Source organism: Bos javanicus, chromosome 16, assembly GCF_032452875.1.
Source record: "Bos javanicus breed banteng chromosome 16, ARS-OSU_banteng_1.0, whole genome shotgun sequence".
NCBI lineage: Eukaryota > Metazoa > Chordata > Mammalia > Artiodactyla > Bovidae > Bos > Bos javanicus.
Genome location: NC_083883.1, coordinates 59904420 through 59918413, shown reverse-complemented (window position 1 = coordinate 59918413; position 13994 = coordinate 59904420). Strand labels below are relative to the sequence as shown.

General features: G+C 44.9%; 1 long non-coding RNA gene across 1 annotated transcript; it reads right to left on the bottom strand.

Moving 5' to 3' along the window:
- Positions 1-2262: 2262 nt before the first annotated feature.
- LOC133228026 (uncharacterized) lies at positions 2263-10408 on the bottom strand. The gene is made up of 3 exons (XR_009730032.1): positions 10217-10408; positions 3597-3709; positions 2263-2472 (listed from the first exon to the last, which is right to left on the bottom strand). It is a non-coding gene; the product is annotated as an uncharacterized LOC133228026 (long non-coding RNA).
- Between the last annotated feature and the right edge of the window lie 3586 nt (positions 10409-13994).

The following is a 13994-nucleotide window of genomic DNA, read 5'->3' as shown; positions in this document are numbered from 1 at the left end:
TATAGTTCAAAATTTTGATGTGAGTGTATTGGGGCTAAGTTAAGAGATCTGGTGAGAAACTAGATCGCAGAGGGCCTTGGAAATGAAGGTAGTCATGCTAAGGAGATCACAGATTGTCCAAAAAGCAACAGGAAACCATGGACTGATTTAAGCATGGGATTGACATGTTTAGAGTTGCCTTTTAGAGTCTTCACTGCCCATTTGAGTGGGCATTTCACTTTTCAGCAGTTGCTGGTGTAGGTTTTCTTCTGCCTGACTTAAGAAAAACATCTTCCAGGTAGGTAGAGCTGTGAGGAATACATCAAATTTTCTGAAATAACACGATATGGGAAAAAAAAAGTATGATTTTTGTCCAAATAATGGTGTGCTGGATAATAAAAACTTTAACAATAGCTGCATCATTCCTTATTAGAGGTGAGATGGAACTCAGTCTTGAAGGCAGTGGTGGAGAATCAAGAGAGTAGCTGTGATTCTTGGTTTCGTCATGGTTTTCCAAAGAACCGGAAGAGAAGCACTGTCCTCTTGGTTGAAGGTGTGAGTGGATAGCTACAAATCCTACAGAACTGTGTCTCAGAGGCTTTGGTGGACTGTTCTCAGTTTACATATTTTGACCGGCTCCAGCCTGGAAAGTTTTATATGTGCCATTTTGGACAAAGTGAGTGATTGAAGCATAATGTCGAGGAGCCTGAACTCTTTGTTCTTGGAGAGCTATCTTGGTCTTTTTGGAGGACACATGTTGACATGGACTGAACCTTGTGAGTGAGAAGAGGAGGGGGCTGCTGGTTGGCTTAAGACAGTTTCATTGGCTGCTCAGTTAATACTGTTCTCAGCCTTTTGGATTTCAAGCTTTTATTATCCAGCACATTATTTGGACAGAAAGAATACTTTTTTTTTTTTTCACACCGTGTTATTTCAGAAAATTTGATGTATTCCTCCACGGCTCTACCTGCCTGGAAGATGTTTTTCTAAAGTCAGGCAGAAGAAAACCTACACCAGTGACTGCTGAAAAGTGAAATGCCCGCTCTTCACAATGTAATTACCTTGACAAGTATTTCTAATTGCCACTTCCCTTCCTCCAAGCCCTCCTTTTCTTCAGACATTGCGAATTTCTGGTAATCTTGGGTTATTATCACACTGAGCTGCTAACCTGAGTCTTGACACTCCTCCTGGAGACCTGTGTCAGAAATAATTATAGCAGAGAGAGGTGATTCTTCCTTGGTTATTAGCAGTTGCTGGTGTTGGTATCCAGCATTGATTAGCAATTTGGAACACCACGTTCCTTGGACTTTGTTTCTTCTTCTGTTCCTTGGAGGACAGAGCACATTGTTCTTCATTTCTTTTGCCTCTGTTTGCCCTTGTCTCTGTCTGTGTGTTTTGAGAAGGTTCCTTTCATGCTCCACTGATTTATTTACTTGTAACCTTATTTTCTGCTCTCTTGTTTTTCAAACCATTTGCGGGCCATTGGTGAGGTTGAGAGACTTCACCTCTTGGAATTGGATACTGGGTGTGGTTGTGGGAGTTCTGGGAGCTGAGAACTCCCATCCAGGACCATTTAGCACCCAGTAACCCAGGGCTCCAGGCTTCCTTGGTGGCTTGGTGGTAAAAGAATCTGCTTGTAATGCAGGAGATGTGGGCAATGCAGGAGATGTGGGTTTAATCCCTGAGCCAGGAGAAGGAAATGGCAACCCACTCCAGTATTCTTGCCTGGGAAATCCCATGGACAGAGGAGCCTGGCGGGCTACAGTCCATGGGATGGCAAACAGCTGGACACAACTTAGCGACTAAATACCACCAACCAACCCAGGTCTCCAGCAGAAGCAATGGAGAGGATAGAAGGGAGAGGTGAGACTGGATTGAGCAGGAATTGGGAAAGTGAGGGGTTGTTGCCTGCACAGATGTCTGCTGCCAAGAAGCCTGCTTCTTTCCTTTTAGACAGCCTTTCTCCTGTTTGTTAGCTGGGATTGCTATGGGGTGGGAGATGGGGGGTGAAGTTTATAATCATAGCTTTGAAAGGATTCTCTCTGCTTGCATGGTGCATGAAGTGCATATCCTGCCTAATTAAATATCACCCCTGTTCTGAAGAGGCTCTCTTTTGTGTGGCTGCGTAGAGTCAAAAGAACTTCAGGAAGGAACACAGGGCAATTCCTCATCAGAATTCTAGCTCTGCTTCCTTCTTTCCTCCCTCCCCCTCTCTCTGTCTGTCTTTCTTGGATTAGCTGAGCAGAAAAGTAAAATTAAATTAAGATAATTTCTTTCCTGGTCTGTTTATTCTTCTTAAGGTTTACTGAAACCAGAGTCTCAGTCCCCAAGTACAGTTGACCCTTGAACAATGTGGGGATAGGGGCACTGATCTTCTGCACAGTGGAAAACCTGCAGGTCACTCAAAGTCGGCTCTTTTTATCCATGGTTCCTTGGCACATGCAGATTCAACGAACTCTGGATTATGGAACCTGGATCACGTAGTATTTCCCACTGGAAAAAAAAATGGGGTATAAGTAGACCTGTGAATTCACGTTTGTATTTTTCAAAGGTCAGCTGTATAATATGGGTGCTTCTGTGCTGCAGTGGGGGCTTCCCATGTGGCTCAGTGGTAAAGAATCCACCTGCCAGTGCAGGAGACACAGGAGACATGGCTTTGATTCTGGGGTTGGGAAGATCCCCTGGAGAAGGAGTTGGCAACCCACTCCAGTTTTCTTGCCTAATGTGGTTGCTGTGCCTTATGGAGACTCTTCCATACTTCTGTCCTTGGATAGACACAGTTTGTTAGACTCTGGATCCCAGCTCTTTGAAAAGACAACTGTCCTAAAGTTCCCCCTGTAATTGAATTTACTGCAGCATAGGATTGAATGGCCACTGGAAGTCTAGGATCTCAGTGTAACAGCCTCATGTGACATATAGTTTATGTGCTCATTTAGTTTTCCATTCAGTAAACCTATATTAAAACACTTTATCATGCTGGGTGATAATCTAAGCATTATTGGTATTTATTGAGAATCAATTATGTTTCAGGAACTTGTACACCTATTATTGGAGTGACTCTGTTGCACAGAGCTTACTAACATAGACTTTGAACTTGAACAGATCTATTTGAAGTCCCAGTTCCATCAGTTTATATACGTGTGACTTTAGTCATATCCACTAACTTCTCTAAGCCTCAACATGCTTATCTGTGAAATAGCGATTATATTACTTCCTACCTGGCAAAGTCGTTGATAGAAATAAATGACTTAATGCATATTAAGTGCTTATATTACCTGGCACAGCATAAATTTACATGATCTTTTCTCATTTAATCATCACAAGATCCAGAAAAATATGTTTGATTGTATTGTAATTCTATTTAGAGGACCCAATATTGGATATTTTGGAGAATTTTATCCAAGATTTTAGAACTTTAAACCATAATGTTAACACTGCTTCATAGTTGAAGCAACTGAGATGCAGAGAGGTGGTGGAATCAGGGCCCTACCCCAGGTCCCACCGACTCCCAGGCCAGGTCTCCACTGAGACTTCACATCCCCCCTCGTTTACATTATAATCTTCATGGCCATCTGGAAGGAATCTCTTTGAACTGTCTAAGACTGTCTACCACTTACCAATGTTAGAATCATCCCTCCCTTGTTTGAAGGGTGAGTACACAGTTCATATTTTCCAGACCATTTTCATCTCTTCTCTGTGTGCACTTTGGGCCTTCCGTCCTCATTAACACCTTGACCAGAAAGGAAATGTAAAAGGAAATAAACCTTAAGCCACTCAATTTTGTTCTTTATTAGCAGCTCTTTTTGAAAGATCTGGTGGATGGGGAGGCTGACTTTTAGCTACAGTGGGTTTTTTTTTTATAGTCACAGATTTAAATTATTTGGGCTACCTTTCTGGATGTTACTGTGAATAAATGAGAGTTGTTTTTCTGAGTCCCAGTGGGCCTGTGGTCACAGAAACCCCTGTCTGCCCAGCCAGCAGCTCTGGCCTTTCCAACCCTCCACCCTTTCTACTGGTGCTCTCTTTATAGACACTGCCCTGGGGGCTTCTCATTCTGCATCAGAGATGGAAAGGATTCTCTTCAAGGTCACACATTTGTTAGGACCACCACATTGCATGGGTGAAATGAGGCCTAGATTTGTGCAGGGTGGTGGCCCTGGGCTGACTGGAATTAGAAAAACCCCAAACTGGAAATCAAAACGTCAGACATTTCTCTTCCTTCTTTTTATGTTTTAAAACCTAGTTCACTTTCTAGCTGTACCACATACTCCTTGGAGAGTAAAGCTTTCCTTGGGGTCTCCCCGCTGCTTGTTATCTGGACTACATTCAGCCAGGGCCTGGGAGAGTAGCCTGGAAGCCAAGCCTCTATCAACCTTGTCAAGTGGACTTCCTTCTGTTGGTTTTTGATCTTGTGAGTGTCAGCAGAACACAGTCCCCACATCTTGTGCTCTTTTGGCCTGCCCCAGTTCTTAATTTCTTCTTCCCTGTTTATCACAGAACTCCGACATATCCTTTTGTCTTTTATCACCTAATAGCTTTCTCCTGTCACCTGACTTCCAGCAATCAAGTACGGGCTGAATTTTAATGGTGGATATTACGCAACCGCTTGGGAACTGGGGATGGCAGCTTGGCCGAATAGCTTCAGTTTTCTCATCTGTAAAAGCTTGGGGTTCTTCTAAATGGCACACATGGTCACATTTGGTACTACTTTCCTATGATCTTGTCAATACTTGTTTTAGGAAGTTCCTCTTGAGATTCACAGAGCCAAGCTGGAAATCAGGTAGAATAAAGAATGATAAGTAAAATAACCAAAATGAAAAATACCTGGGTGACCTTGGGCACTGTGTTTAACTTTTCTGTGTCTTATTTCATTAACTCTAAAATTGAAGACTAGCCTCTGGGTGAGACACAGGATAAAGTGGCCCTGCTTTTGAGGATCTGGTAGAGTAAGAAGAGAGAACATTCTTTTTATCATTTAAACCATTTTGTTTCTTTATTGGAGTATAATTACTTTACAGTGTTGTGTTAGTTTCTGCTGTGCAATGAAGCGAATCAGCCATATGTAGACATATATCCCCTCCCTCTTGAGCCCCCCTCCCACCCATCCTCTAGGTTACCACAGAGCATGGAGCTCAGCTCCCTGTGCTATGCAGCAGCTTCTGAGAAAACCATCCTTCAAAAATACTCATGTACCCCAATGTTCATTGCAACACTATTTACAATAGCTATTAATAGGACATGGAAGCAACCTGAATGTCCATTGACGAATGGATAAAGAATGTGGAACATCCCCTCTTAAGCTACCAGTGAGTCTGACTAGATGAGGAAAGTGAAAGGGCATTACCATTACTGCTGGCTATTCAGAGGAATGTGAGAAACTCCAGGAACCCCCAGTCCCGTGAGTTCCTGGGAAATTCCTCCACAGAGCAGCAGAACTTCTAGTAGGGATTTCCCCCTTTCATCCCTGTTTGTGTCTACATCACTGTCCTCCATCACTAACGGGTAGAATTCATCCTACTGAAAAGGCCTGAGCCTTCATTTCTTTGGAAGTCCTCTGCAAGCAATGACTTGTGACTGGCATCCAAGTGCTGTATTCTGTTTGATCTTTAAGACATCTGATGGGGATATGCAACCTGGCAGGTTTAGATTGATGTGCTCACATTCTTCTGGCCCTCCATTCCCCTTTAAAGAAAACTGAGTGTTTTTATTTGAGTCGGCCGCTGTTCCCAGGGCTTCCCAGCTGGCACTAGGGGTAAAGAACCCACCTGCCAATGCAGGAGATGTAAGAGACTTGGGTTCAATCCCTGAGTAGGGAAGATCCCCTGGAGAAGGAAATGGCAACCCACTCCAGTTTTCTCGCCTGGAGAATCCCATGGACAGAGGAGCCTGATGGGCTACAGTCCATGGGGTCCAAAGAGTTGGACACGACTGAAGCAACTAAGCATACACACATGCTGTTTGCACCAAGATTTGGGACTGATATGTTTTTAATAGTTTGAGAAAGAAAATTCAGAAATAAGAGAGGTGATTGGGTTGTCAGAACTGGAAGATTTGGGGTTGAGTCTTGGGGAGAGATAAAAAGGAACAGTAATATGTTTGGAGAGGAAGGAAGGAAGAAGGATTTAGGGATGTATAGCCTGCTGGGTCGGAGAAGGCAATGGCACCCCATTCCAGTACTCTTCCCTGGAAAATCCCATGGATGGAGGAGCCTGGTGGGCTTACAGTCCCTGGGGTTGCTAAGAGTCGGACACGACTGAGTGACTTCACTTTCACTTTTCACTTTCATGCATTGGAGAAGGAAATGGCAACTCACTCCAGTGTTCTTGCTTGGAGAATCCCAGGGACGGGGGGCCTGGTGGGCTGCCGTCTCTGGGGTCGCACAGAGTCGGACACGACTTAAGTGACTTAGCAGCAGCAGCAGCAGCCTGCTGGGTGTTGCTGCCCCAGTGTGGAGTTCCAGGGAGGGAGACCTAAAGTCAGTAACCTGCGTATTGGGGTAAAGCTTTGGAGAAGACCCTTTGGTGAGCAGTGAGAGCTCTCCTAGGTCATGGGGGGACCATGCAAGTTTGAAATAGAATCCTCAGCTTTTCCCATCAGGAGTATTTACACTATTCTGCTTCTCAAGAACCATAAATGTACTGGAAAAAACAAGTTAGCAAACAGGTCCCTCTCTTCAATTTTGGGAGACAGCCATGCTATATGAGCTTAACAAATATATTTTAAACTCTGCTGGGTTTCTGATTACAAAAGTCACGCTTGTTCATTGTAGAAAATACAAAAAAGCATCTAGAAGAACATAAATATCAACTCAAATTCCCCTTCTGAGAGATGGCCACTGTGAACAGTCTGTTGGTGGACTGTGCAGTCCACACACACTTTTCTAACAAACAGGATGATCGTACCCATCATTTTGTAACTTGCTTTTTCACTTAGCAATAGAGTCTGAATATTTATATATGTCTTTATATATCTAGATTTCCCAGGTGGCTCAGTGGTAAAGAATCCACCTGCCAATGAAGGGGACTCAGGTGCCATCCCTGGACTGGGAAGATTCCCCTGGAGGAGGAAATGGTGGCCCACTCCAGTATTCTTGCCTGGAGAATTCCATGGACAGAGCAGCCTGGTGCGCCAAAACCCCCGGGGTCTCAGAGAGTCAAAGACTGAGCAACTGAGCACACATGCATGCCTTATGTACTTGCCCTCAATGTGGTTTTTAATGTAGGGCACTGACTCTCAGCTGGATCTTCGTAGTTACTGATGTGACTGAGTAGATCAGGGCAAATATGGATTCACTATGTTTGCTCTGGTCCACGTGGAAGTTACCTCTGGTCTCTGCCTCACTCTGCTTTGCTCTGTCTCAGAAATTAAAGGGACACGACTGAGCCTGAGCATGATGATGACCTTCTTGTGAAGGTGAAGAGTGCTTCAACCCTTCTCTTGATCACATTCCTTTCAAAAAACTTGCTTGTTAGCCCCCTACACCCCATTGTTTTTCATATTTTTTGTGACCATGGTTATATCCCTAGCTCAGACCCTTAATTCTTCCCACTTAGTAAGCCATCATAAGAGAGTTCTTATTTGTCTTCTCAGATGGCTCAGTGGTAAAGAACCCAACTGTCAATGTAGGAGATGGAGGTTTGATCCCTGGGTTAGGGAGATCCCCTGAAGAAGGAAATGGCAACACACTTCAGTATTCTTGCCTGGGAAATCCCATGGACAAAGGAGCCTGGCGGGCTGCAGTCCATGGAGTCACAAAGAGTCAGACACGATGTAGTGACTGAGCATGCATATATTTATCTTCTACCCGCCAGGGTCTCTCCTCCAACCTGCTTTACAGCTGTTGGTGTATTAATCATATTAAGCTACAGCCATGGTCTATCCTCTGCTTGAAATCATTTAGTGTCTTCCTGAAGCTGTCTATGTCAGGTTCAGACTCCCTAGACTGGCTTCTGGGATCTTTTTCATATGGCCTCTGTCCCATACAAGGAAGGAAACTTCAACCTTTCTCTTTCTGTCTTCCTACCAAATCCATTTGGTCATAATCTCCTATGGATTCTACCCTGCTCTTACCTAAGAGCCCTCCTTCTTTCTACCCCTTTGCTCCTGCCTTCGCGTACACCCTGCTAATCCTCTGAACAAGAGTAGACTCTTCCCTGGCTTTCCTGCCTCCAGCCCTCCCCCTTCTACATTGCTCATCACACTGAACACAGGAAGTGCAATATGACCATCATGCACTCCCTTAAAATCTTTAATGGCTTCTCATAGCATCTGGAAGAAGTCCCTAATTTCTTAGCATAACCTAAGCTTCTTCCTGATGTGTATCCCCCTGTGTCCCTTTAACACCATTTTGATGACTGTTTTTGCCACGCAGCATGTAGGATCTTAGTTCCCTGACCAGGGCTTGAACCCACGCCCTCTGCGTTGGAAGCATGGAGTCTTAACCACTTGACTACCAGGGAAGTCCTTGATGTTGGTCTTGAATCACTCTGAGTGCCTTCAGTTCCCTGTGTGCCCCAGAAGTGGTCTGGTCCTGTATACACTGCCCCGCCTTCTTTCATCTCCCCACCTTCCTCCTCCGTGCCCCTGGGTTTAGTGTCCATCCTAAGGGCTTCCTCAGCTCCTTGTTCTCCCTGGTACTTGAAGTCCAGTCACATTGCATTATTGCCTTTTTACTTGTCTGTAGAGAGACTTCAGCTCCTTAAGGACAGAGATGATTTTTTATTTGTCTTAATATTTCCATAACAGCTGATACAGGGGATACAGCAGATTCATTTAGTCATGTTTGGTGTATGAATGAATGGGTAAATACCCTAAGATTATGTAGTGATGCATCAAGCATTCAGACAGAGAGGGAATGGGACAGTGGGTGCTGATGGTCCTTCTTTGATGATGCAGGCAAAAGGAATTTGATAAATGGTTGTATATAACACACAATTCCCATGATTGCTCTGTCTTCATCCCTCTGTCTGTGCTTGGGGCTGTTGATACCTACACTGTTTCTAGCCTTTACAGTCAGGGTCTCTTTATGTGTTTGTGTGTGGATTGTGGCTGGAACACTCTGCTGTTGGCTGTGATCCTGGGGATGGGGGGATCTCTGTCTGGGAATCTGAATGGAGTCATGACTAACACAGGATCACTTTGACCTTTGCCTATGATTTGATAATGATGGCAAGAGCAATGACAATGATGGTGATGATGGAAAACACACACAAATTTTACCTGTATCAAGTTCAGGCTGGGATGTGAGTGATGCTTTTATTCCGAACTGATCACAAGGCCCATCCCTAGTTGACAGTAAGCTTGACATGTCCCTGGTATAAGCCACTAAACACTATGGAGTTGTTTTTAAGAGTCTCTGTGCTTTCATCCAAGGCTCACACATAGAAACATTCAGATTGCTTTGCCTTTCCTTTTAAGACCCTCTAGCATCGTCCTGTTGCATTTGGATCTGAGATCTTTTTAATGGACTGTGAGGTCTTACCATGATCTGAATCCTGCCTGCTCTTCCCACTCTCCTTTCTTCCTTAATCACCCTGTTCCAGTCACTCCAACCTTCTCTTTGCCTCTTCAGCGTCTCTTCTTGTGCCATTCTCTCTGCCTGGAATTTTCTCCCTTTGCTTTTTGTGTGACTGATTGCTCTCTTGCTTCAAGTCCCAGCTTGGTAACCATGACCACCCTTCCGAAGAGAGCCCTCCACTGTGCACTGATCACTGTGAGCGTCTCATTTTCTTCATAGCGTTGCTCAATAGCTGTAACTGTGAATTTATCTTTAGATATACCTATTGCTACTCTTCAAACCTAAACTCTAGAACTTACTAGCTGAATGACCTTGGGCAAATTATGTAACCCAACTTTTACCCCATCATCTTCATCTGAAAACAGAGATACTTTTCTTGAGAGCATTTACTCTGTGCTATTTATTTAATGTGGATTTATTTCAGCCTCCCAACAGAGGGGCACAGAGAGAGTACCCAATTGCCCAAGGTCACACAGCTAGTTAACGGGGATGGGATCTGAACACATTTAGTCTGGTTTCAGAGTCCATGCTCTCTACTGCTTTGCCAGGCTAAGTGCAAAAGTTCCTGGATTGCACCAGTGAGAAGCTTCCTCCTGAGCCCTGCTGAGTTTTCTCTGCAAGTGTTTTGCATCATAGCAGGGATATTTACCAGCTTTCTAGATCCATCAGAATACCTGAATTCCCCCTCCAGCCCCTACCACCCCTCCTGGCCTCACTTACCCTCCTTGGAAGCAAATGTGGCTTTAGTGTCCCCCTGAAGGCTGGAAACCAAGCCCCATCTTTCAGAGTGGCCCTGATGAGGTAGAAGCAGGGGCCCCCGCCTTTATGCGTTGGTAGCAGCTTTTAGACAAATATGCTGCGTGTGCTCCTGGCTGCATCTGCTGCCTACAAATAGCCAGCTACAAGGAATTCACTCTGGGTTGATTCTCCTTTTCTTTTCTTCCAGAAAAGGCAAGAACTGTGTGGGGAGGAGAACCTTTACTCTGAAAAGAATTGTGACATGCAGAGCTGGCCTTACTGTTCCACAGATCAGTTCTGAGGACTCGAGCCTGGCGGCAGGGGCAGGGGGCTTGGCCCAGGAGGATGCAGGCACTGAAGCCCATCTTTCCCTAGTGGTCCTGCCATGAGCCCCTGACCGCGGCATGAGAGGTGCTGCCAACAGACAGGCTTTGCCTCCCAGCTGCCAATGACAGATATCATCACACACGAGCCCGCATTTCCATTTCCAGAGCTGGCTTCTCCTTTCTTTTATGAACAGAGCGTGTTGAAGGCCTGTGGGGATTTCTTTGAGCATCCCGCCTAGTTGATGAGCCCCACCTTTGGGGCTTTTCCTGCAGTAGTTGTGCTCCTCTCTATCCTTCATTCTACCAAATATGTCCCTGTATACCAGGCATGCAGCAAAACACTCTTAAATGAATATATAACCCTCAGTGACTCTCAAATGACCCTGAGCAGATCTCCTCTGCAGGGAAGGGCATCATAAAGAGAGGAGGTGGTGTGAACAAAGACACAAGATCAGGGAATTGTGTATGCCATCAGGAAATCATAAGCTCATGCCTTTGGCCCAAGATAGGATGTAAGTGAGGAGTGTAAGGGTTATTCTTTTGATGCCCTTAGTACCTATTTTTTTTTTTTTAATTTATTCTTTGCCTTTCTTGTCCCTGCTCTGAGCCCCAGGAGGCTGACTTCTGTGGTTCAATCATATGGGCTCCCTTGCCCTGTGCTTTGCTGTTGGAATTAACCAATAGAAGGCCCGACAAGCCATCAGAGGTTGGGAATGAGGAGAATTCAGGTTGTTTATTTTCTTCCCTCCTTCCTCTCCCTCCCAAGCTGGCTGAGGTTCTGGCAGAACTGCAGCCCCTCACTCCTCTAGCGACACTTGTGTCACGGCTCACCTTCCTTCAGTGTCAGCTCTCCCAGGGATCTGGTAATACCATTCCTACTCTTGCTCCTTCAGGCCTAGGGGCAGGTATGGCTTCTCACTGATTCCTGGTCCCTGCGGGACTCACCTTCCCTTGTGTGCTGTGCTCTGCTTAGTCACTCAGTCGTGTCTGACTCTTTGCAACACCATGGACTGCAGCCCACCAAGCTCCTCTGTCCATGGGGATTCCCCAGGCAAGAACACTGGAGTGGGTTGCCATGCCCTTCTCCAGGAGATCTTTCCAACCCAGGGATTGAACCCAGGTCTCTGGAATTGCAGGTGGATTCTTTACTGCCTGAACCACCAGGGAAGCCCAAGAATACTGGAATGGGTAGCCTGTCCCTTCTCCAGGAGATCTTCCCTACCCAGGAATTGAACTGGGATCTCCTGCATTGCAGGTGGATTCTTTACTAGCTAAGCTACCAGGAAAGCCCTCACCTTCCCTTGCTGGTTACCTAATCCCTACTTGCACCTGTGTAAACAGTCCCCTGACTGAATTCTTTGTAGTTGAATCCTTTAGCATGCGTGCCATCTATTTCTGCGTGCCAATGCAGAGAATAGTGGGAGACTAGGCTAGAAAGATGGTGCTTAGCTAGATTTTGGAGAACATTAAGGACTATGTTCAGGATTTTATATTCTTTTAATCAGGCTACTTGAAAGTCATTCAGTGTTTCTGAACACAAGAAGGGCTTGAGCAGAGGTATGTGGCGACAGTCAAAATGAAAAGCAGTGAATGCAGGAGAAGGTGCAAAGGTGAAGCAGTGATGAAGAGGCGGGATCACTGGTTGTGTGAGAAATGGAGAAGGAGCCTTTGAGGTTGAGTCCCTGTCTCTAGGACCAAACTAACAGGAAGGTGCCACCGCAGAACTAGGAAATAGAGGGGAAGTCGCTGTTACAGTTGGTTGAAGTTGAGAATGCCTCAAACCTTCATCTATAAATTGTGGTCATGGTTGTCCGCCTCAGAGGGACTGTGGTAGTGTCAACTAGTTCATCAATCACCCCAAGCCTGTTACAGCTCAGAAAATATCACATGGAGATGCTGCCTTCTTGGAAAAAGGCTACTTAGTAATCAAGAAAATAAAATTTTGGTGCCTTTGAAGGTTGATCCACAGCAAAACCATCTGGGGTTTGCTAGATAACAATGAGATCTCAAATAATTTTGTAGATGTGCTTTTTATTTAGACTTGAGATGAGGAGGCAAAATACATCAGATGAGGACACCTTGGGGGAATGAGGGCTACTGAGCTTAGAGAAGGCTGTGGGGAAAAGAGGTTCACTCTGACAGAGCCAGCAGCAGCTCTGAGAGCCATGAGTGGAGGTGTGGGGGAGGTAGGCTTCTACTGATAACACAGAAGCAGCTTCTATGGATTGATTCACTCTGCCCATGGGTGGGATGAGCCTCTTACAGAGTGGTGAATGCCTGGTCCTGAATGGGATTAATTTGAAGCTCAACAGTTTCTGTTCAGGTACTTTGTGAAATGACTTCCTCCTTGGGCTATAAATCAGGGTGAAGAGAGTCACATCCTATTCCATTTCCCTCAGTTCCCGCCCAGTGACCCCCATGATTACTTCTCACCTAAACACAGATGCAGAGGTGGGTTAATGGCCACAAATCTACACCCAGCAGTGTCCAGGGTCATGGCCTTTCATTGCAGGAATGTTCCAGAAGGAACTGGCAGGGGACAGAGCAAATAGAAAACCCTTCATGAGTCAGAAGTTGATAATACTTTTGTTGCTGTTATTCAGCTGCTAAGTCATGTCCGACTCTTTGCGACCTCATGAACTATAGCCCGCCAGGCTCCTCTGTCCATGGGATTTCCCAGGCAAGAATACCGGAGTGGGTTGCCATTTCCTTCTCCAGGGGATCTTCCTGGACCAGGGATCAGACCTGAGTTTTCTGCATCTGCAGGCAGGTTATTTACCACTGAGCCACTAGGAAAGCCCCATGATAATATCCTGTTTCCTATCAATTCAGATGAACAGCGTGAGTTTAATTGGTCACCCATGTGGGTGGCAGATACTCAGAAGAGAGAACAAATGTGCTTTGATTCCCTAGTGGTTCCACCAGCTGGGGAGTTTCAAAGATGACTTTTTAAATCTTAGTTGAAATGGGACAAAGGAAATGTGTTGTGATGAAAACATGTCTGCAATGTAGAAAGATGGCAAGTGAAGAATTTCTTGCTAAGTGGGGGCAGAGAAGAATCTCTTTAGGTCAAGTGGTGTTAAAAAAGATACATGCTATTATACATGTTTCAATGCTGTTCTCCCAAATCTCCCCACCCTCTCCCTCTCCCACAGAGTCCATAAGACTGATCTATACATCAGTGTCTCTTTTGCTGTCTCGTACACAGGGTTATTGTTACCATCTTTCTAAATTCCATATATATGCGTTAGTATACAATATTGTAAAGTTTAAAAATAAAATAAAATAAAAAAAAGATACATGCTTACATAGAACCCTAATAGTGTGAAGGAATTCAGAGATTTTTTTATTGCTCAGTCTTCCATTTGATAAAGCATACATATTATTTACAAAGCAAGTTCAAGTTTACAAACTGACCCATGCGCATTTTATCT